At 43.0% G+C, this 23,543-nt stretch overlaps 1 non-coding gene across 1 annotated transcript; it reads right to left on the minus strand.

The window, feature by feature from the left end:
- Window positions 1–22,690: 22,690 nt before the first annotated feature.
- On the minus strand, window positions 22,691–22,819 carry LOC113836836. Its single transcript, XR_003487358.1, has one exon. It is a non-coding gene; the product is annotated as a small nucleolar RNA SNORA40 (small nucleolar RNA).
- Between the last annotated feature and the right edge of the window lie 724 nt (window positions 22,820–23,543).

Genomic DNA, 23,543 nt, shown 5'->3' on the forward strand with positions numbered 1-23,543 from the left:
TGAGAGGTAGTATAAACTCTAGGAAGTGGAGCCTAGATGGAAGAAGTAGGTCATTGGTAGCAGGTCCTCTCTCCATGTTGCCTATCTACCATGAGTTGAATATGGGCTCCACCACTCTTCTGCGATGGAACTACATTGTGAACTGAAGCAGAACATCTTTTTCTTTGTTTATGTCAGGTTTTCCATAACAATGATGGGAAAGCTGGTTAACACACAATGTACACATGTTCCTCAACGGAGCATTACCCATAGGATGAGGACTCAGGTTGGAGGAGCCACTTAAGTATATGTCCTGATGAAGATACTCTGGGTTCCATTAGTCTTGCCTGTAAATTCAGATTCCAGCATTTACTATGTCTTGAGCAGATTACTAAAGTCTCCCAAACCCCATATTCTTTATTATTATTGGTGTGTGTCTGATGTATATCTGAATGTGGTATATGGCTGTATGGTGTAAGTGCATGTGTGTGGGCACGTGTACTCAGAGGTCAGAGGAAGGTATTGGGTGTCCTCTTCTGTCGCTCTCTGCCTTATTCCATTGAGACAGAGTCTCTTTCTAGCCTGGACTATGATGGAAACCAGCAACTTCCAACAACTCCCATCTCTACACTGCACAGAGTGGGTCACATGTGTGCACAGTCGTACCTGGCTATTATCCAAGTGCTGGGATCTGAACTCAAGTCTTCATGTGTATGCAGCAAGAATTCTTTTCTACTAAGCCATTTCCCCAGCCCCTCATATTCCTTATATTGAAAATGAACAGATTCATACAAGCATTCTTCTCCCTAGGCTGCAGAGAGGGTGAAATAAAATGCAAGCAAAAGTCTCAGTATTGTGGCCAGGAGCTTCCTAGGAGTTTTGTGCACACTCAGAATACTGGTGGTGGTTCCCAGGAACACCCAAGAATGTGCCGTTCTAGACTATTCAGAGCTCAGTTATTGCAAGGTGGACTCCACTCACTTACAGCTCCCTCTGTCCACCTCTCTGCAGAGCCTCCAGTATGAAGCATTCGAGCTTGTACTAGAAATTTCTGGAATCACGTAGCCTTGACTTTTGCTGCCCTGAATTCATTGACTAGCCCTGACACTTTCATCTCCTCTAATGCAATAGATTCCTCCTCTGGTCAGTATCTTTCATTGAACAAGGGTTAGGTGAAGTAACACTTATTGGGCATTTAGCCCATGGTGGCTGGCATAGGGTAACACAACAATGAAACTCTAGCTGCTTATTTTACTCCATGGCCACTTCCAAAATTTGTGTCAAGCACTTGTCCTAGTGACCACAATGAGAATGTCATTTATGATGATGAGAGATATTTGAGCCACCAACACACACTCCTCAGTTTTTTTTTTTTTTAAGTCGCCACTACTCACATTCATCATCCCAATTTTTCACTATCTGGCAAAATAATTTATTAGATCAAGTCTTTGGTCTTCTTTTTAGATGAATTAATGTCAATATTTTTAGACAAGAAAAACATTTTCTCATAGATCCCATTTATTACCTGCTATTCACTATCTTTTCCTCTTTGCTAATCTGGTTTGATGCTTAAAATAGATGTTAGAAGCCAAAGTTGTTCATCTTTGAGGCAATTTTCTATGGACTTATTTGAGTTCATCACCATTATTGCCATACACTTGGGGAACATTTTTTCAAAGACCCTATTATTTAATCCATACAGTGGTCTAGCATGTAAAGATGTTTTGGTCCCCACTTTTCAAGGTGCATCTGCACAAGAGTTAAGTAATATGCCCAGGGCCAAGGAGAAGCCAGTGTTTCATCTTTGGATATATTTTTTTGTTCTGCTGTTCCTGGGGCCCTTGTTGAGTTTGGTGTGAGCCTTCCCTGTGATGGGTTGGCAGGTGGCAAAACCATTACAATTGACTACCTGAGGAGCCCAGGAACTCCATAGCTTCACTGTTGACTGGCATTTTTTGCTCTTAGCTTAATGTTTCCTTTCACCGCTAGAGGGGAGCTGAGTTCTGCAACCCCACCACAGGCCCATACATTTGTGTTTATTTATTTACTTTTATGAAAAAAGTATGACATCAAACATGAACACATAAATAAGAAAATAAGCCTTTACAAAATCCTCTGTGTATGTATGTGCATGTATGTGTGAATACACATGTCACATAGTGCATTTGGAAGTCAGAACACGACCTTGTGTATTAGTTCTCACCTTCTGCTTTGTTTGAGACAGGGTCATCTATTATTGTTCACTGCCTACATCAGGCTGGAGGCATTTTTCTATCTCCATTGCCCCTCTCCCCACAGAATCTCTAGGATTATGGTTGTGGTCCCTCCTTTTCAGCGTGGGTCTTCTGAGGACCTAAGTAATGTGCCCAGGGCTAAAGAAAAGCCAGTGTTCCATCTCTGGGTATGATTTTGCCTTGCTGTTCTTGGGGACCTTTGTGGCATGTGGTGTGAGTTTTCCATATGATGGGTTTTTATTAGGGCAAAGCCATTGTGTCTGACTACCACATCTGGCTTTTCATCTTAGGTTCAAACTCAGGTCCTCACAGCAAGTGCTTTACCTCTGAGCTATATCCCCAGGCAGTTTTTACCTTTTAAGTGATCTCAGCACTGGGGGATAGCTACTCACAATACACCAATAATTGAGTTTCATCTGTGTACCCCACACTGGCCAAATCAGCATTTCTTCTTGGGTACTTGCAATACTCTGAGATTCTGTATATCTAAGGTGGAATTCATAATTGACTCCTAGGTGATTGTCCAGGTCTCTCTATCCCAGTGACTGGCTCCCTTGTTTGGTCTCTTAAGGAGGAAACACTTAGGACTGTCATTCACATGCACTCCCATATGACAGTCACATCAATTTAACCTTTCAACCATCATTAGTGCTGTCTGTTTCCTGCTATATCCACCTTCCTGGTCAAGCCTCACATCACTTCCCGCTTGGACTTCTGCAATTGACATCAAGCTGGCTATATATCTACTCCAGCCTTTTCCATTCAGCCAAAGTGAATTCTGGGATACTCATGACCCTGTGTTTCCTATCCCCACTTCAGAACCACCCCTGTGTACCTCTTTATTGTTTTTTTTCCTTTGATTTTGGAGACATGTTTTTGAGGCCCATCATGGTCTGGTCCCCGACTCTCTCAGGCTCATCTTCTACCATGTTTGTCTCTGCATTTTCTTTGCTCAAACTTGCTCTTCAGTTAGCTCTCTGTGACAAGTGATCTAATCAAATTGTAAAAAGGAAAAGCTTATGTTAGCTTGTGATTTCAGAGGTTTCAGCCCACAGTTTTTTGACTGGCTCTGTGTCTTGTAGAACACAGAATATCACAGCGAGGGTGTGGTGGAGTAAGTCATCTTAAAGTGACCAAGAAGCCACAGAATGAGTAAGGGGCTGAAGTGAGTTATCCCTCTCAAGGGCATATCCTCAAGCATCTAACTCCTCCACTTGGCCCCACCTCAAAAGCAGCTCTGTGGGCTGGCTACCTCCCTCATCACACATGTCTTTCAGGAATCCTTTGGATGTGATCACCTCACCTTCTTGCCCTAGGCGTCATTCACTGTTTCTACCATAGACATTTTGTCTGTAACAGTTAACAGTCTCTGTCTAGAAGTGTTTCCTACCTCTGTCTACTCTCCATTGGGGTCTTGAGTTACAACTTCTACAGAGGTGGGCTGGAGGCAGGGCTCAGTGGCTGAGAGGATATATTTCTCTTGCAGAGGAATTTTTAGTTCCTCCACCCCCTTGAGTTCATGAATGACTCAGATTCTGTTAAAATACATCATTCAATATCCATGTTTGTATTATTTCTGCATTTTCTCATACCATTAATTTCTAGTTTAATTCCATTATGATCTGATGAAATGCAAGAAATTATTTCAGTGTTTTCTATTTGTTAATGTATGCATGGTTTATGGCACAAATTATGATCTGTTTTAGATAAATTCTGCAAGTTGATGAAAATAATGTACGTTCTACAGGGGTTGGATATATTATTCTGTAGATGTCTGTTGACTCCACTTGATCTTTGGTATACTTCAGCTCTGACAATTGTTTTCTAGTCTTTGTCTGGATGATTTATCTTTTCATGACAGTGGGGGTATTAAAGAGTTATACTGATACTGTGTTGGGGCCTATTTGTTTCTTCAGATCCACTTGTTAATGAAATTCAGTATACCAACCTTCGATATACATATGTGTATAACCATGATATCATCTTGGCAAAGATAACCTAGGAGTTGGGGGGAAGAAGATTATGAGTTACAGGTCAGGTTAGGCTACATGCAACACGCTGCCTCAAAACAAGCAACAGAAATATAGATTCTCTTTACCTTCTTTGTCTCCTTTGATTTTGGCTTTTTGTCTGTCTGGTTGGGTATTATTACTCCTACTTCCTTTTCTTCCCTTTAGTCACATTTGTATATATATTTGCTAGCAAAGTGTGTTTCTTGCAGGCAGCAATTATTGGATCTTATTTAATCTAGCAGCCATCTTGGATCTTTCTGCTTATTAGTATATATCAATTCTATAAAACAATGTATTTTATTATGATATTTTCCAATATGTATATAGAGTACTTTTATCATTTTTACTTCCCATTTGATCCATATTTAAACCCTCATTCTGTTGTTGATTCCTTTCATCTTCCTTAATATCTCTCTTTCTAATGTCATCTCTTTAAGCTTTTTAATTCCACATATGAAAGAAGGTAGGTACTACTTACCTTTGCCTGGCTCACTTTGCTTAACAAGCGACCTGCAGTTCCATCTATTTTCTTTCAAAAATACTTCTTTTTTCTTCAAGGCTGATATTATTCTATTGTGCATACATTTTCCTAGTCCATTTATTCACTGATGGGTACCTACGCTGATTGCATACCTCAACTATTGTGAGTAGTGCCTCAGTAAGTGTGTATATGCAAGTGTTTACATTGTATGCTGCTCTTGATTCCTTTGGTCAAATACTCAGAAATAATATAACTGGATCAGCTGTTTATTCCTTTTTTATTTTTTTTGACAAACCTCCACACCAATTTCCATAGTGGCAGTACTAACTTACATTTCTATTAGTGGTATATGAGGTTTCCCTTCCCCTGTAACCTTGCCATCAGTTCTCAGTTCCTTGTCTCTTGACTTCATGCTCATCATCTGTGAGATCCACTTCTGAAACCATACTTGTGTGTGTGTATGTGCATGTGTGCACATGTGTGCATGTGTCCATAAGTGTGTGTCTGTGTGTTCATGTGCAGAGGGCATGTGTCCATATGTGTGTGTCTGTGTGTTCATGTGCAGAGGGCCAGAGGTCAACATCAAGTTTCTTTATGTATCTTTATGTATAGTCCACCTTAAAAAAACATCTCACTAGACCCCAGAGCTCTGTTTCAGATAGACTGGCTGGCCAGCAAGCTCCTGGGATCTGCTTGTCTCCATCCTCTCTCAGCACTGGGGTTACAGACACATGTGACTACACCAAACTTTTACACCAGTCCTGGAGATCTGAACTCGGACTTCATGCTTGCACACCGAGCATTTTAACCACTGAGCCACACTCATATCCTAAGCCCACTATAATCACACTCTTAATAGCTGGTATGTGCCATGTCCTATGCTGGGGATGACACTGTGCAGCAGGTGGACCTGGGCTCACAGGCTTCTTTGGGTGGGTGAAAAGGACACACATAGGCAAGCCAACATGTGATGAATGTAATGCAGGGAGCTTTTCTGTCTGGAGAGTGTAATACACAGGACTGGGTGTAGGTGTGAGACAGTGCAGGCATAGTAAGCATCAGTCTTTATCTTGGCAGTGTACAGGAATAGTGATTCTTTCTCCTTTGTCCTTTTGGAGATTGCATGCTAGCTAACTCATTGGCTTCAGATCCATGCTCAAACAGCTTGTCAGAAGTCCTTTTTCTCAAGATAGCAGAATCTCCCTCAACACAACCTCAGGGGATCTGGCTCTTGGGAGAATCTGCCCTCCTCCTATGTTTCATCCTATTATTAAGTAATTGTTTATTTGGCATCTGGTTCTGCTTGTAGGCCAGAAGGGCATAGATTACATCTGTCTTCTTCGTTGTCTGATATCTGCCCTGAATATAGTAGCTACTCAGTATGTATCTATTGAGTAAATCAATAAAATGATGAGAGATCACACTGACATCTAGTATGTGTTTGGAAAAATCAGTGAATTCTGAAGATTTGTGAAAAGCCTTGTTTGGAGTTTTAAAGGCCAGGAATTGACCTCATGTTATGAAGGAGGAAAACCTAGCTCGGGGATTGGTGGGAGCTTGGATAGGGTACTTGGCCGGTGTTCTCTTAGACCACAAGGTTCTTTTTGCAATAGCTCTGGCTGTTTGAACTGAAATGAGGTAAGTTCTTGGAGACTGTGCCTCTTATGGTATGGTCTTTGCCTCTGTAGTACAACTCCAGGTAAGCTGGGGAGTGCCGGGGGTGGGGGTGCCCTTTCTCCTCTGCCTGCTCTGTGTTTAGGATCTCTGTGATCCTACAATGTGTCCTTGTGTTTCAGCCAGCCCTGCTGATGCTCTTGTCATTTTGAAAGGGCTGTGCGATTGGCAGATCTAACCAAGACCTCATTTGGCAAAATGATCTAAGTGATCTGCAGCATGGAACGTGACAGTAATATTAATGCAGGTGTTTGCTGAGAGCCATTCACATTGTGAAAGCAGAAGTAGGCAGATGTTATAACTGAGGGACAGGGATGAGTCCCCTGGAGCATGTGAACTCAATGGGCCCAGGGAACTCAGATAAACTGTTACAGTTTGAATATGAAATGTCTCTTACCGGCTTGTGTGTTTGAGTCCTCAGTCCCCAGCTGATGGTGGGGGTTTGGAAGGCAGTGGAGCCTCACTGAGGAAGTGGGGGCAGACCTTGAGATTCATAGCCAGGCGTTATTTCCTGTTCCTTGTCACTTCCTGGTCCATTGAGATATGAGTAAGCATCTTCATGCTCCTGTCACTGTAACTTCTCTGTCATGATGGATTCTTGTCTTGAAAACAGGAAGGCATTGGTAGAGTACCAAATTCCCCCAGAAAGTCAGCTCCCCACTGCCTTTTTAAGCTGAGGAATTTTCCTGGGATGGGATTGGAATCAGGTGATCTATTATTTCAGGAGTGACCCTTGGCAGGGCTCCTGGGCACTTTATATTCCTGTGGTAGCTTTCCTAATGTGGTAAGAACTTCCTGGGGTAGGAGGAGAGCAGAGAGCTCAGGAGATGGGGTTCCATGACGGAAAAGATGGCATTCCAAAGGCCAGGTTTCTTTGGAGAAGGGCTGCTCTGCTCTCTTCTACCCTGCAATTCACTGTCCTTTTTGACCCTCCTGTTTGTCCTAAGTCTTACCTGGCTGTGTCTAATTAGACATCAGGAACAGTTGGGCAAGGGAGGCATGGGTAGGTGATAACCTGTGCAAGGGGACCTGGCCTGATTGAATCCCTGGAGGACTCTAGGAGGCTTGAATCTCCACATTCTTCTCTGAGAAGCATGGGTACTTAGGCTCCTGCAGCATCCAAAATGATTCATTTATGCACGAATCCCTTCCCTGGTGTAAATCAAGTTCCATTTTGGTCATAGTCTCCACATGGCAGTTGGGAAACCATTTCAGCACTCTGTCATTGTGATCTCAGACCATGAAGGCAAAGCAGAAAGGGTAACAGGATCCTTGGCTATCTTCAGAAGGCAGGGGTTGGGCCTCCTGGGAAGAATTGGTGCAGGGCTGTATGAAGGAAGGTGTGAGCCTACCATGACTCTGCTGCCCAATCTGTAGTTCCACCTGACAGGGATTTAAAACAATTTTGTCACACTTTATCAGAGCATAAGGCACACTGGTTATCGATACTTGGCAAAACTCAGCACACTTGCCTTCTCACACACCCACCTTCTCTCTATAGGTCAGATGACATGTCAACCCTACCTTCTATGTAGCCTCAGAGCCTGTCTCAGTATGCCACTCCCAGAAGAACTGTCCATAAGCTGGAAGTTGTATATACTTTGAAAGAATCTGTATTGGTTCTTTGGGAGTCCTGTAACAAAATGCCAGGAGATGGGCAGCCAAGACAACAGACTATGTCATATGATAATGCTGGAGACATGAGTCTCAAGGTATCAGCAAGCCCATGCTCTCCCAGGGAAAAATTAATCTTTTTTTCTTTGAGTAGTCAGTGATGATGTGTGGCTTGGTGATACACTTATCCAGTTTCTGCCTCTGCCTTCCCATGGCCCTGTCCCATATACATATGGGCCCAAAGTTTCTTCTTTTCATTAGGATTGCAGTCCCATGCTACCCGAGTACAGCTTCACAGCAACTTGACAACAGAGACCCTTATCTAGACAAGGTTACAGTTGTAGGTTTCAGAGGGACATACATTTTGGTGGGGCACACCTCAACATAGTGTGAGATCCACGGCTACCCCATGCTGACCTCACATGTGGCAGTTGAGAAATCTGGGGCCCAGGGGCAGGAAGTGATTTGATGACCATCAGGATGCAACCAGCAGGCATGAGGCAGAGCTCGGAATTCCAGACCATTTTTTTGTGCTATATTTAAATGAAGCATTCAAATCAATATTTTTCCTCTTCCCCAACTCACACAATGTAGTTTCATGGTTTAATTCTGCAAGTCCATGCTCTCCATGGTAACAAGGCTGAGCCCACAGAAATGGTATGTTTTTGTTAGGGTTATTATTGCTGTGCTGAAACACCATAGCCAAAGGAAAATTGGGGAGGAAAGGGTTCATTTGGCTTACATTTTCACATCCCTGGAGGAAGTCAGGACAGGAACTCAAACAGGGCAGGAATCTGGAAGCAGGAGCTGATGCAGAGGCCATGGAGGAGTGCTGTTTCCTGGCTTGTTCCTCATGGCTTTCTCAGTCTGCTTTCTTATAGAACCCATGACCACCAGTTCAGGGGTGGGTGGCTCCACACACAATAGACTGGAGCTTGATCACTAACTGGGAAAATGCCCTACAGGCTTGCTTTATAGCCTTATCTCATGGAGGCATTTTCTCAACTGAGGTTCCCTCTGCCCTGATGAGTCTAACTTGTGTCAAGTTGGCATAAAACTAGCCAATGCACGGTGATTTTTGCTTTCAGTTATTATTATTGTGTTTCTGTGTGCATTCTACAGTGCACATATGGAAGCCAGAGGAAGTTTGTGGGCTCTGTTGTCTCCTTCAATTTTTGCATGAGTTCTGAGGCTTGAATTCAGATCATCAGGCTCCATGGCAAGTACCTTCTCCTGCTGAGCCCTATCACTAGCCCAAGACTTTTTATTTATAGTGCATTCAACGAGATAAGTACTTGTTGTTTGTTTTATTTTGTGTTTTGAGACAGGAACTCAGTTTTTAGACAAGACTGACTTCACACTCGCCTCAGCCTTCTGAGTGCTGATTTACAGGGGCACACCACTACGTCTGCCTGGGACTGGGTTTTAAAAAGTGTCACTGTCTTTCAGAGTTTCGACATGTTGTATGCTAATTGTCCCTCACCTGGTTCCCACATACCCTGAACTCATAGGACTCGATGCTCCATGAACTTTAGATGAATTTTATGCGTAATGAGGCATGATCAATGAGAAACCATTGACTCTATTGCTTGTAGGGAGTTTTCTGTAGGGACTGCCAGTCAGCTCTGTCCCTTTAGCCTCTCCCAAATAACCACACTGAGACTTATTAATTTTAAATGCTCAGCCAATAGCTTAGGCTTATTGCTAACTAGCTCTTTAACTTTAATTAACCCATGTTTCTATCTGTGTTCCACCATGTGGCTCAGTACCTTATCTCAGTACAGCATGATATTAGTTCTGGGAACTCCACAAGTTATCTTAATGTTTGAGTAATTTCTCCAGCCCCTAACATTCCCCTTTCACTAGACCAAATCATTTTCAAAATTACACTACCACTCCCAGATAACTCCTAGACAGCTTTATTTTTATAGTTCTAGGGATTAATCCTGTGGCTTTGTGCATGCTAGGCAGGTACTTTGCCATTGAACCACACCTCAGCTTCTTTAGTAGCTTTAAAAGGCCTTATTTATATGATTTACATACTGTAAAGTTTTAAGCATAAAATACTGGGATTATTAATTTATCAGATTTGTGGTACAGCCATCAGGTCAGAAGGTTCCTCAATGATTTGTGCACTGAAGTATGCATGAGCCATTCAAAAGAATGGGAAGTGTGGTTCCAGGTATCAGGGGTATGAGTAGAAGTGTAGCTATGGATACATAGAGATAGTGTGTGGAGGAGTATTGTGCTGGGTATAAAATGAGAAGAGATAAATGACACCCAAGGTGGGATAACGGAATGAACATGTCATATACATACAGTAGGTGTGTTTGGGAAGTCACCGACTGAGTATCTGTTGCCTGAGAGTAGGCTGATGGTGATGAATTAGGTTAGGACAGTTCTTCCCTTTGTCTTGCAGAAGGGATCCCACAGGACCTTGAAAACAGGCTGCCAGGAGCCAGTGTGCTGAATTGGAGGATGCCTCAATTCTTTAAGAGTATTCTGTCTTGGTTTACTTGTGTTTCATATGTGAACAAGTGGGTTTCTCCCATAGAGACCCTGCTAATTCTTCTATTTTTGTCACGTATGTTCTATTTCAACTTCCTATTTTTTGTCCCATGCACTGCCTTCTGCCTCCCCTTCTAGTGGCTTCTCCTGTCTTGGCACTGAAGATACCATGGCAGTGTCCAGTTTACTTAGGACAGATGTTGGCATTTGTCTGATAGTTCTATATGGATCAGTCCTTTGCTGAATTGATTTTTTGAGGCACTGACTTTTGCTGCCAGCTTTTGAGCCCTCACGGTTTCCACAGATCTTTGACTTTTCTTTGATTTCTGCATTGACCTCTTGGGCGTCTATTTCCCTGTACATCATAGTAAATGGCTCACAGCTACCCTCAGCAGGGCACAGGCCCCCCCCAAGAGAAGGACAAATTTTAATAATAACAATTGTGAGCATTTTAGCCTCCTCAAAGGCAAGGCTGAGGTAATGGAAGACATTCTACAGTTATTATTTGATACTACATATATTGGTTTTCTTCCCCTCTAAATCATTGCCTGGGGCTTGATGTGAAATTGGTTTTTACCCTCCTCACTTTTATTGCAGCCTTCAATGCTCTCATTCCATATTTAACTTTTCTGCAATTCAGCACCTGCTCAGCATACTTCTCTCCCAGGCATTTAGTGTGGGACACCTGCATTTTGATCTAGCTGAACAATGGGGACTCAGAGTGTCCTCGATGCCTAGCCTTCTAGAACTTTCTCTCAGTCTTTGTGAGGGCCAGGAAACCTGAACCCCAGTAAGACTGCTCCTGAACTCTATTAAATATAGGGGTCAAGAGTGGGCTTTAGAATCCAGGCTCCCACTTTGAATCACAGCTCTCCTACTTACCTGCTTTAGGCAATGCTATACCTAAAGTTCTGTGCCTCAGGCTCCTCCTTTCTAAAATGGAAGGTATACTATTGGAGGGTTTTGAAACAATTGGATTAGTCCCAGTAGGATGCCTGCACACACTAAACCCCATAAATGCTTTACTGAACACTGTTTTTCTTAGCTGTGTAGCCCTATTTCCCTTTCAGCATATTTGGGTAGCATCGGGAGGCCTGGGCTGTGTACCAAACATGATGGCTAAGTTTCTGTGTGACTTGTATCTGTCACTGCTCTGAAATTCAGCTCCAGCCTCAATTAAATGAGACTAATAGTCTCAGAACAGCCTTGCTCACTGCCTCTGGTTACACAGTGACATGATGGGTGTGAATGGGCTCTGTAAATGTTAAAGAGCTCCCTGTGGGAGCAGTGACAGGATTCTCTGTTCTGTGAAGGAATGACTTAGTGAAGATGATTCTTGGGTGAAGCAGCTTGCTTTCAGGGAATGAGCATCTTCTGTGGAAATCACCGTGTTCTTCCTGATGGTCCTCTTTCTGGGGTGTCACTTATCAGCATCAGGATTCTTTGTTACCAACAGCAAACAGCAAACAAATGCTGATCACTTATGTAGTAAGGACCTTATTGAATGAGATTGAGTAGCTCACAGATTGTCCTGGAACACTGCAGAATAAGGAAACTATGGAACACTGAAGAAAGCCACCCAACAGAACTGACCTAGAAGGGGCACAGTGGGGACCACTGATGGTATTCAAATGCAATTGAGGTGTAGTGTGAGGCCCAAAGTGAGTAAAAGGAGGCAAAGGAAGCTTCCAAGGGTCAGGTAGTAAACAAAACTCACAAGTCTCAGAAAGTTCACAAAATCTGCAAAATTCACAAACTCCTTCCTTGTTTAAGTTGTTTTTGCCAGGTATTTTATCACAGAAGCAGGAACATAAGTGGTACATTATTAATTAGTATTGTCAACCTGACACAGCTAAAAGTTCTCTGGGAGGAGAGGCTTTGGTGGAGGAATTGTCCAGATCAGATTGACCAGTGGACATGTCTGCTGGGGTTACTTTGATTGCTAATTTCTGTAGGAGTGCTCAGATCACAGTGGGTAGCACCATTTCCTGGTCAGCTGATCCTGGGCTGTATAGGAAAGCTAGATAAGTATGCACATTTAAGCATCCTCCTCCATGGTTCCTGCCTCCAGGTTCTGGCCTGGAGTTCCTGCCCTTTCCTTAAGAATGGATTGTGGCTTGCAAGTGTAAGCCAAAGAAACCATCTCTTCTCTAAGGAACTCAGAGTGTTTTATCATAGCAACAGAAAACCAAACTAGATCATCATTCTATACTTTGTCTCCTTACTCTGTTGATTGTTTTGTTTGCTTTATCCCTTTATGACTTATTTTTTTCTTAAAAAAAGTTTTAGGGTTGGGAACATATTTTTTTTTTTCTTAAAAACAGTTTTAGGGTTGGGAACATAGCTCAGACAAAAGTTCTTGCCTTACAAACATGAGGACAAAAATCCTGAGTTTGATCTCCAGGATTCATATAAAAATATCCAGGTGTTTGATCTCCAGGATTCATATAAAAATATCCAGGTGTTGCTGGGCGTTGGTGGTGCATGCCTTTAATCTCAGCACTCAGGAGGCAGAGGCAGGCGGATCTCTGTGAGTTCAAGGCCAGCCTGGTCTCCAGAGCGAGTGCCAGGATAGGCTCCAAAGCTACACAGAGAAACCCTGTCTCGAAAAACCAAAAAACAAAACGAAACAACAACAAAAAAGATCCAGGTGTCAGTGCCAGGTATAGAGTACCTCTTTTTGAATTACAGGCAAGTGGGGGCTCTTGGATCTCTGAGCCATTTACAAGGCCATTTACCCTCCAGAACATGTTCTTGGTTACCCTCCAGAACATGATTTTAAGACCCTATTGCTGAGGACACCACATACTTGAATTATAGGACATGGAGTATTCAAGCTGGTACTTACTTGGAAGCTTCATCCTTATTGGCTTTTATAGTGCTAGAAGGTCTTATGCATGGTACCATTGAAGAAATGTAATCCACAGTCTTACCCAGCTATGAACTTTGTGAGCTGCAGTGATGACTGGTTTGGCAAGATATGGCCACTGATACAATAGTAGCATGAACATAATGGGAGTAACCATCCACTTTTATTATTCAGCTAAAGGGACACAGCAATAAATTGTGTCCTAAGTTCTTATCTTTATAATCACAGGTTAATGTACCTACAAACCCTCATTGATAAAGCTCCTTTCATTAAGTAGTTAGCAACTAATACAACTGGTCAGCATGCAGAGAATAAGAGACTGCGGAATGCTCAGCTCTAAACAGGACTTTGTAGTCATACTTCTCCCAAGGATTAAGGACCATTGAGGAAGAGGTGGCAATTGTAGGAGGCAGAGGCAGTGGATATCTTCAGTGAGTCATTATTTGCCAACATGACAGGACCATTTTTACACATAAATTCATAGCTACTGACTGCATTCACAAAATCTGGCAATCAATCCAGACAAAATTACAGCCTAGATGGGAAAGGGATCATGAAGTCCCACCCTTACGTGAGGAGTTATTGACAACTGATGGTCACTGAGGGAGGAAAGAGTCAGTTTTATTCAGGGATGTGGCTCCTGAGAGGTTACCCATGCCCCATTAGATGGCTACACACATGCTCATTCAGGTAGCACTAAGTAGACTCAGTGGGCTTTAAAAAAAAGCACATGAAGTTGGGAGGGAAAATTGGAGGAAAGAAAGTTTGGGGATGGATTTGATCAAAACATATTCTATATATGTATGAAATTCTCAACAATAAAAAAGTTGAACATATGGTGGCTTATGTCTATAACTCCAGCTCTCTCTCTCTCTCTCTCTCTCTCTCTCTCTCTCTCTCTCTGTGTGTGTGTGTGTGTGTGTGTGTGTGTGTGTGTATGCGTGCACGCATGCGTGCATGTTAGAGACAGACAGGAGCCTTCCAGATGATCTGGTCCCATTTGGCAATTGGTGCCATTATTATTGGAAGAAGTTATTGTCCATGCCCATATATCAAAGTGTGTCCTCTAGGTTTGCCTGGTTTCACAGACTGAGTTTGAAAACATTCCTTCCCTTCTTTAAGGATTCATTTTACCTTTAATGGTGTGTGTATATATGTGCACATGAGTGGAATGCCTGTAGAGGTCTGTGGATCCCCTGGAACTGGAGTTATAGGAGGGTGTGAGCTGCCTGGTGTTGGTGCTAGGGCCTGAACTCAAGAGCAGTAAGTTCTCTTAACCACTAGCATCTCTCCAGCCTTCCTTCCTTTCTTTTTTTTTTTTTTTACTTTATGTAATAGCTTAAGAAACAGTTTTGTTCTTTAAAATTCTAGTGAAAATTCATCAATGCCTCTGTCTGGTCCTAAGGTCTTTATTTGATGGGCAAATTTTTATTACTGCCTTGATTACTTATTGATTTGTTTAGAGTTTTAAAAAATCTTCTTTGTTCAGTTTTGGTAATCTCTCTCTCTCTCTCTCTCTCTCTCTCTCTCTCTCTCTCTCTGTGTGTGTGTGTGTGTGTGTGTAACCAATATATACATGTTATGTTTGTATTATCCATGTTTAGATCATGTAGATCACATGTCCTGGGATATTGGATTATTGTAAGATGTGGAATATTTTTCCAGTTGGATTTTATAGTATAGCTTTCCTGCTACTTCTTCAGTGAATACAGGTGTGTTTTGATCCAGGGTGCATTGTTTCCTTGGGTAGGGTCCTGTTTTCCCTGTAGCTCTCCCATGAGTGAGACATTTCAGTAAGGTATAGAACAGACAGTGTGTGGTTCGTGCCTTGGTTATTTCTCCTCTAGCTTTGTCACCAGTGGATGGTCTGATAGGCTTGGGAATTGACCTGTTCTCTGGTCTTATGTAGATGTAGTGTCCACATTCCTTTTGCTGCTTGTCCAAGGTGGAGCTTCTGGGGTACATGACTGGGAGTGGGTGTTCAACACTCCCTACTTTCTGTGACTACTTGGATCCTGAGTCATTGACTGGGATCATAAGGGTGTGGCCTATCCTCTGCTCTTGAAGTAAAATATTTGCTGAAGCCTGTGTATGGCTGGGTTGTACATGGAACAAGATACAGGTCAATGTTGGAGCATGTACATACATACTTGATATGTCATGGTGGGCTGCCTTACCATATATAGATCAATAACGAATAAAGTAAAAACCTAGGACCAGTTCAACAACAGCAGGAATTCAGGGGACTGAAATAGTATAAACCAAAAAGTTTTAAAAGATAGTTGAAAAAGTAAACAAGTTAAAAGAGAAGAAAATAAGAAGTAGAAAATACAAGTGGAATTAGACTACTCAAAAAAAAGAAAGTAAAAGTGAGGAGGTGAAAGTCATCATTATGATAAAAAGAAATAAAAAAGTTGACTATTAGGAGACAAAACAAGAATAAGAAAATGCATAGATATGTAAAGAAAAAGCCATATGGTTCACCAGCATCTCCATGTATATACCAGTCAGTCAGTTAGAAAATGGCCTTCATCTCTGGGATGAGCTAGAAACCTAGTGAAGTGGAAACTTCTAGGAATCTATGAGGTGACCCTAGCTGAGACTCCTAGCAATGGAAGATACAGAGCCTAAACCAGCCATCTCCTGTAACCAGGCAAGACTTTCAGTGGAGGGGTTGGGACCTCAACCTAGCCACATAATCTTTGACCTAAAATTTGCCCTGTCTACAAGATACGCTTGGGTAAAGGTAGTGCAGAAATTATGGGAGTGGCTAATCAATGACTGGTCCACTGTGGGACCCATATCATGAATGGGAATCCATACCTGACACTGCCTAGAGGGCCAGGACCCAGGGGCTGGACAGCCCAGAGACCTAAGATAAAACCAAACAAACATGATTGGCAAAAAAGTCAATGAAAGGATTCCTACTGATATTCTGCTATAATTATAGATCGTTGCCTAGCCCAAATGTCATCAAAGAGGCTTCACTTAACAACTGATGGAAACAGATGCAGAGATCCACAACCAAAAATACTAGGTAGACCTCAGGGAATCCTGTGGAAGAGGGGTGGGGGGAAGGATTATGGGAGCCAGAGGGGTCAAGGTCACCACAAGAAAAGCCACAGAATCAACTAACTTGGTCTCATAGGGGCTCACAGAGACTGAATTACCAACCAGAGAGGTTGCATGGGACTGTCCTAGGTCTTCTGCACATATGCTACAGTTGTGTACCCTGGTCTTTTCCTGGGACTCCTCACAGTGAGAGCAGGGGCTGTCTCTGACTCTATTACCTGCTTTTGGGGCCTGTCCCTCCTACTGGGTTGCCTTGTCCAGCCTTAATAGGAGAGGAGGCACCTAGATGCACTGCAACTTGATATGCCATGCTGGCTGATACACATGGGTAGGCTGCCCTTTTCTGAAGAAAAAGGAGGAGGAGTGGATGGGGGTGTTCAGGGAATGGAGTGGGAGGTGAGGAGGGAGGGGAAATGTAATGGGATGTGAAAATTAATTAATAAAAAGGATAAAAAATCCCAAATTTTGAAAATATATTACACAAAAACATCTTACACTTTTACAGAAAACAATGGTAGCAGAAAGAAAGAAAATATTGTCTGTATGTGGCCATTCAGACAAGAGTAGACACTTGCCCCCTCTGCTAACCTTCACTTCTTTCTGTCTTCCTAGGCTCTGCGTCTGTTGAGGAGAACAAAGGCTGGGGACATTCATACCTCCTTTTAATTTTTTTTGCATGCTGCTTACTCATCAGTGGGAGTGGTTTTCTATTTAACCAGGCTGGTCTCAAACATGCTCTTCATCAGCTTCCCAAGTGTTGGCATTACAGGAGGAGTGCATCGTCACACCAGGACCCACAGCATTTACTTTTCAATGAGCTTGCTGTTAAGGTGTTAGTACAGCAAAGCCACACTGAACCACAAGAGGCCATGCAAGTTGGGACCGCAAGGCCATAATTTGCTGTGAGTTCTAGGGGAAAGAAAATGTGGGACATCTGTTTCTCTCAGTGAGAAAGCTCAGGGTGACCACTCAAGATGGCTTCAGGTTCTGGAACTATGCTTTCACGTCCCCAAGCCCCAGCATTTGTGCAGTGCCCACTTCAGCTAATGCCAGGCTACCTTTCCACTCTGCTTCAGTTTCTGTGCTAGTCCCTCCCTCCCTGACTTTCCCCCTCTTTCTGCACACAGGTCCTCACTCTGCACAAGTATGTCTACAGTCATCTCTCCCAATTTTTACTGGTCACCACGCAAGTGTTGTTGGCTGTGCATGGAGCCCCGACTCTTTCGGTGAGAGTGGTCCCAGCCCTCTGTTTGCACTCACACAGGGGCTTACTTAGTAGAGGTTTGGAGACTCATGGTTTTAGAGTTCCAGTTTCCTTACTTGTAAACATCTCATAGTGAAAAGCAACTTTTCCCATGTGGTCACTAAAGAGAGAAGGGCTGTGATAAAGCTTCCAGCAGAGTTCAGCTCACAGTCCACACTCAGTAAATTATAAGAAAATGTGCTGGGGGAGGCAGGCTAGACAGAGATGTAAGAGGGATGTTAACAGTGAATATAGGCTCTTGGACAAATGACTTGAGTTGAAATTCCAGGCTTCCTACTTGGACGATGTAACCTAGAGTAAGTTATTTGTGTTTGAGTATGTGAATGTGGGCGAATATGAGTGTGCATGCATGGATGTGTGTGTGCTTGTGTGTTCATGAGCACACTCTTCTTCAGGGCCCTTCTACCTTCTTTTTTTTATTTTTTTGAAACAGAGTCTCACTGTATAGGCCTGGTTGACCTAGAACCCACTATGTTGACTAGGCTGGCCTTGAACTCACAGAGATCTGCCTTCCTCAGTCTGCTGAGTGCTAGGTTTAAAGGTGTGCACTACCACACCCATCAACTATATCTTGTTTTTTGAGAAAAGATCTCTCACCAGACCTGGGGTTTTTGGAGTCTAGGCTGACTGGCCAGCAAGCTCCAGGAATCCATCTGTCTGCTTCCCCAGCACTGGGATTATAATTGTGTGTTACCACAGCCGACTTTTTACCTGAGTGCTGGGGTTTGCACTCAGGTCACCATGCTTACAGGGCAGCACTTTACCAATGAAGCCATCTCCCCAACCCCATCTAACAATGTTTTTATGCTTGAGTTTGCTTTTTTTCCAGGGAGAAAGCAATAGAAATGCCAAGCCTACAGGCCTTGATTGTGAAAAATAAGTGTTGTGTCCCACACAGGGCAGCAGAAGTGCCTGGAACACAGGAAATGCTCAGCAAGGCAGCTGCTATTACTCTTTAGAGACTATAACTTTTAGTATAGTGTGTATATGAGATTATGGGTATGGGTGCCATGAACTCAGGCTACAGATAGATAACTTTATTTCCTCCAACTGAATCCATTTTCATCTGGGAGGCAGAATATAGAACACATATTCTAGACACTTCCAGAAGGGCTCACCCAGATCCTTCAGTTTAATAGACTTGAATTTCAGCACATTTGATGGCCTCCTTATCCTGTTCCCCTCCCCTGGGGCTGATACCACAAGGTGGCCACAGGTGGGGTATACTCACTGTCGTCTTTGAATGAGAAGGGCCCCTGTAGGCTTAGATACTTGAATACTTGGTCCCCAGGTAGTAGAACTGTTTAGGATTAAGGGGTGTGGCCTTATTGTAGGAGGTATGTCACTGGCGGTGGGCTTTGAGGTTTCAAAAACTTATGCCATTCCTAGTTAACCCTCAGCACCTACCTGCTGATGAGAACATAAACCCCAGCTGCTTCTCCAGCACCATGCCTGCCTGTTGGCTGCCATGACCCCCATCATGATGGTCACGGACTCTAATAGTACTTTAGATTTAAAAGACAAGAAGTGGCTGGTCTAATCTTCTAGAACCATAGGCCCCAAATTAAATGCTTCCTTCTTTCCTAAGTTGCCTTGGTTGATGTTGTTTTGACATGACAATAGAAAAGTACCTAAGACACTCACCCTAATGAGAGTTTCAGTCATCAGTGTGTGCTGCATAGTTGTGGTGCCATTCTGAGTTGTCCTTGGGTCCTCTCTGTCTTCCATCTCATGTGGCCCTTGTGTCTTCTGTCTCTAGAAGAGTAGAAGATTGATATTAGGGGTCTTCCAGAGAGGAACCAGGAATCTGGGATGGTCTGTTCAGCAGGGGAACACAGGGTCTATAATTAAGTCCAAGATTTTCATCTTCCTTTTCCTGTTTCTCACCTTTTAGCATGAGGAATTTTCTAGTAGTGGAAGGGCTTGTGTGTTGATGGACATTCTTCACAGTGTTTCCTGTCAGACATGAAATCAGGCTGAAAGGGAAGACAATTTTCTAACTTTCTCCTGATTTTTTTTTTTTTTTGCTACACTTTTTCATTCACCGGACAACTAGGTGAACTTCAAATATCCTGACCTAATTAATGACCGAAGGAGGATTTTGATCTTGGGATCAAGGTGAACTAGCATCTCAGTTACATGATAAGCCTATTCAGTGAGCTCTGTTATTGCATATTCCATATTCCAGATAAGGAAGCAAATGCAAAGAGCTTGAATCTCTCAGGTAGACAGGCATCAACCTAGATCCAGTTCTTTGCCTCGTAGGCAGTGTGTGAAGAGGACCTTCTGCAGCCTCAGCAGTACCACTCTGCTAGCTGTGCATACTGACAGCCTCCTGGGCCTTTCTCAGTCACTACCTTCCAGGTGGCCTATTTCTCTCCTGCTCCAGGGACTGGCAAAATTATACCTGAGGTTGTGTGGTACAACTGAATGTTGGATTATCTAACTACCTGGATTAGCATCAATAAAGATAAGTTTTCCCTTCTTTGAGCCCATTCCTCACCAGATCTTTCCATTTCTGGCTTAACCAAGAAGTCTTACCATGCAGACACCCAGAAACACTGTGGTGATGCATCATCGCAAAAACATCTTACATTCAAAGAGACTGGAGCTTTTGCTGGATCTCACAGCTGAGTTAATAATACACCTCGAGGTCACTTGAGACTGCTATCCTACTGTGTACTTGACCTGTTTGCTGAACCTGCCTTTCAGATAAAAATGTAACAACCAACATTACTTCCTTTAGATTCCCCATGCAATCAGCTTTACAACCTAAGCTAATGCATAGCTGTAATCTTAGGTTATGTACTCTTTCATGCTCCTGACCCATGAGGAATTTGTGTGCATTTGTATGTTATGATTATAATTGCTGAAAGCAGCCAATAGGTTGAAAGCAACCTTATAAAAGAAATATCCACCATAAATATTGGAAGCAGCATGGGCACAGGTTGATAAGTCTGTGTGCAGTGATGTTTGTAGTAGAGCCTGTTATTGGGGTCAGTTGGAGTCAGTAAATTTTCATCTCCTGTTAAACTCTATTAAAGATTTCTGTAAAGCATTCCTCATTCCTTCTCCATGTGGTTCTTTCTGTGATATTCAATAAATATGAGCAAAAGTCCTTTACTAGGGACACAGACACAGGGATAGACACATATACAACAGAGCATTCAGGCAGGCACAGATTCAGACTCATACAATGGATGGGTACCACCAGGAGATGATGGAAGATACAGGGAGAGAGAAGTAGAGAATTTAAAATTTGAGCTCTTTCTTGGTGAAACTGCTCCAGAAGTAAGTTTGATTTCTTTTCCTTAGTGTGATGCCAACACATTTTGTGCACTCTGAGGTTGTCACTGATGTGTTTAGCCTGATGCAAATAACACATATAACTGTGTCTAATGATGCAGGTGAACACCAGGGAAGTCTCTATTCAGCTAGGGCTAGATTCTGGGATGGAATCCCTAAACTCCTAGCCATTGGTCTCATGGCAGGGGATGGCTAAGGTGACCTCAGTCACATCTGGTGCCCCATTGGCATGGCCCAGAACAGAGCTCAGTGGGAGGGGTATTGATTTCATGAGAAGCCAAGACTGCATTTTCTTTCTCTCTGGAGTTGTTGGCTGCTGCCCCTGGATGGCTAAAGGCCATCATTTTTAAGTGGAGGATTAATTAGAATAGATTTCTTTAACTCAGGATGCCAGTAAACCTCATGGCCCTCAGCTATTGATTTGATGCTGAACAGGAAATGGTGGGGTCCAGAAACATGTCTCCCAAAGTTGTGGGGATGGGCTTTCAGTGTGTGTGTGTGTGTGTGTGTGTGTGTGTGTGTGGTGTGTGTGTGTGTGTGTGTTTGTGCATATATGCATGTGTGTTTATGCATGCATGTGGAGGCCAGAAGTCCTCATACAGAGTGTTCATTAATTTTCCCACCTTAATTTCTGAGACCAGATCTCTCAGCAAACTTGGAGCTTGCCATTTAGCCTAGAATGTCTAGTTAGCAAGCTGCAGGAATGCAATCTCTGCTTCCTCAGAAGTGGGGTTATGACATTTGCCACCATACCAGGCTTTCACATGGATGCTGGGGTTCCAAATTCACATCTTCATGCTCACACAAGCAAGTGCTTTACCCACTGAGCCATCTGCCCAGTTCCCTTAATCCAGGGGTTTAATTTTAACAAAGCAGAAAAATCGGAACCCAAGACTTCAGTGGGGATGTGAGGAGAATGGTTAGAGGGAGTTAGCCTGAGGGCCACTGGGAGTCCATGAATGAGGAGGGTGTCATTTCCTAGGAACACTGTGGCTGAGAAATTGAAAGGGACATTTGTGAACCTTGGAGGCTGAGATGATTGCGAGAAAATTAATAGCTAGATATCAGAGACATTGGTTCTTATGCAGATAATTGAGTTCTGAGGAGAGAGGTCATGGTTCCTTCAACTTCCCCATCATCTGAGAGTCTACATTATGTTAAGCTTCAACTCTTGTTCTCTAGGTAACATCTCCATTTAATTCAATTCAACACACATTTATTAGTGCCACAGTGTTGGTTGGGGGTGAACATAAAGAAGCCAATGGCAGGCTCCATTCTCTTGAGAATTTGATGGTGACCATGGTGCATTAGTTAATTTCCTTGTTGCTATTACAACATATCTTTATGAAGGCAACTTCAGGAAGAAAGTGGTCAGTACTTTGGCTTACAGTACATTGTGGCAGGGAAGGCATGGTGGCAGGAGTGTGAGGCAGGTCACATTGCATCTGCAGTCAGGAAGCAGAGAAAGAAAAAGAAATACCAGTGCTCAGCTCTCTTTTCCTTTTTATTCAGACTATGATCCCAACATCTGAAATGGTGCAGCTTGTGTTCTGGGTGGTCTTCTCTTCTCAGTTAACCCTTTCTTGAAACACCCTTACAGATGTACCCAGTGGTATGTTTCCATGGCGATTCTTTTTTTAATTAATTTTTATTTAAATTAAAAACAATCTTTTTAAAAAAATTCCTTCTTGTATATATCAAAACTCATACTGAACAATAAGTTCTGGGTTGCAAAAGAGGATTTATTTTTATGTCTGTCTAATCTGCCTTTGTCCACCAGCTGAACAAAAAACATATTCAAGTGCTACTAAATTATAAACAATCTTATTTTACATACCAATCCAGTTCCCTCTCCTTCCTATCCTCCCATTCTCCCCACCAACCCCTCATCTCACCCTCATCCACTCCTCAGGGAGAGTGAGGCCTCCCGTGGGGGGAATCATCAAAGTCTGACACATCATTTGGGGTCAGGACCTAGGCCCTCCTCTGTGTATCTAGGTTGAGAGAGTATCCCTCTATAGGGAATGGGCTCCCAAAGCCCGTTTGTGCACTAGGGATAAATACTGGTTCCACTACCAGAGGCCCCATAGATTGCCCAAGCTCCCCCCCCAACAACTGACACCCACATTCAGGGGGCCTGGTTTGGTCCTATGCTGGTTCCCCAGCTGTCAGACTGGGGTCCATGAGCTCTCAGTTGGTCAGGTCAGCTGTTTCTGTGGATTTCACCAGTATGGTCTTGACCCCTTTTCTCATAATTCCTCCCTCTCTGCAGCTGGATTCCAGGAGTTCGGCTTAGGGCTTAGCTGTGAATCTCTGCTTCTACTTCCATCAGCTACTGGATGAAGACTCTATGATGGCATATAAAGTAGTCATCAATCACATTACAGAGGAAGGGCATTTAAGGTAGCCTCTCCACTCTTACTTAGATTCTTAGTTGGGGTCATCCTTGTGGATCCCTGGAGATTTCCCTAGTGTCCATGGCAATTCTTAATCCAGTCAAGATGACAGTGAAAATCAACCATTGTGTATT

This window comes from Cricetulus griseus, chromosome 7 (assembly GCF_003668045.3).
Source record: "Cricetulus griseus strain 17A/GY chromosome 7, alternate assembly CriGri-PICRH-1.0, whole genome shotgun sequence".
Lineage (NCBI taxonomy): Eukaryota > Metazoa > Chordata > Mammalia > Rodentia > Cricetidae > Cricetulus > Cricetulus griseus.